The sequence below is a fragment of the Cupressus sempervirens genome, chromosome 9 (assembly GCF_028749045.1).
Source record: "Cupressus sempervirens isolate cs-2001-9-10 chromosome 9, ASM2874904v1, whole genome shotgun sequence".
Taxonomy (NCBI): Eukaryota; Viridiplantae; Streptophyta; class Pinopsida; order Cupressales; family Cupressaceae; genus Cupressus; species Cupressus sempervirens.
Window position 1 is genome coordinate 639,934,182 of NC_143126.1, and position 1,464 is coordinate 639,935,645.

The window sequence follows — 1,464 nt, forward strand, 5'->3', positions numbered from 1 at the left end:
TGAACTTGTGACCTCTCTTTCAAGAGTACAAGTTTTCCACCACTAGGCCAACTCAACCTGTACCATGAGAGATAGTTATTTAGAAATAATGCAAAGTAATTTTTCCCAATACTGATAAATAATTTAGCTCTAAGTCCAATGTACATCAACATCAAAGCAATTCAATAAGAGTAAAGGTGAAAGATTTAATAAGAATTAAATAATATATAAAGAAATAGGTGAACTATAGGGTGAGCATAGAAATGAATTATTGACAGTAATGATTAAATATCGTTAGCAAAATTTTATAATGAGGACCTTTATGAATAGATACCTTTTAAAAATAAATTATTATTATTATATCTTTATACATTCGATATCCAGCATAGTAATTATATAAATTTATTTTATTTATTTATATTAAAGGAAAAGAATAAAATATATGGGTTTTCATTTCTTTTTGTAAATTTAATTTTTTTAACGCAAATTAAAGATTTCTTTTTTTTATAGATTAAAACATAATGATACATCATTTTATCAAAGAGAAGAAAACATATACCTTAAGCCATCCACGCTAACCTGGTGCACCTATAACTTGTAATCTATATATCACATTTTGTTATTAATATGTGCAATCAACTATTAGTAACTTTTTGTGGTAGTAATTGGAAGGAAAGGTACTATTGGATGTTTTGACATGGTGGCAATGCGTACATGGACATAATTGACTCATTTCCCCTACTTCCTATATTCTTATAATAAATTTGTGTCTTTTTATGAAAATTAAAGAATCAACTAAATGATTTACAACATGATGAATCTCATATATTTGTTGTATCCATGACTTAAAATCACTTGGACATATCATACTATAAATTATCGCAATTGTAGTGTTACAACTTATTATCTGAATCTAAATGCTAATAAGGATGAATATCTCTTCACCAAGAGGAGGTTTCAACCCAAGATCTTTTACATCGATATCCTTCCCCTCCAAATCTTCTACTAAGAGGAGATCTCACCTTGAGAGCTTGATTATAAATGCTCATGTGCTTTGCTTATATAGGCACTTAACACCTAAGATATTAAAAAGAAAACCACTATGGGGTAAAAGGTAAATACAACTACCATATAACAAATATTAAATACCCATCCAAATAAAACTAAGCACCACCATGTGGGCCAATTAGAAAATGACATTTCCTTTGTGGATCACAACAAATATTAAATGTATGATTTCAGGAACTTTCCACAAACTTCTAAAATGCCACCTACACACTTTGATAAATGAAATGACAATTATTTTTCTTTTTTCTTTTTATTTATGCCACCTTTGCACCTTGCTAATAGAAATTCCTCTTTCCCCTCTTTTTCCTTTTAAAAATAATTATTTTTCCTCTAATTTTTGTCACTTTCTTTCTCTTTTTTTTTTAACTTTTAAATTTTGAATTTTATCAATAATTTTTTTTATAATGCCCCCTTTTT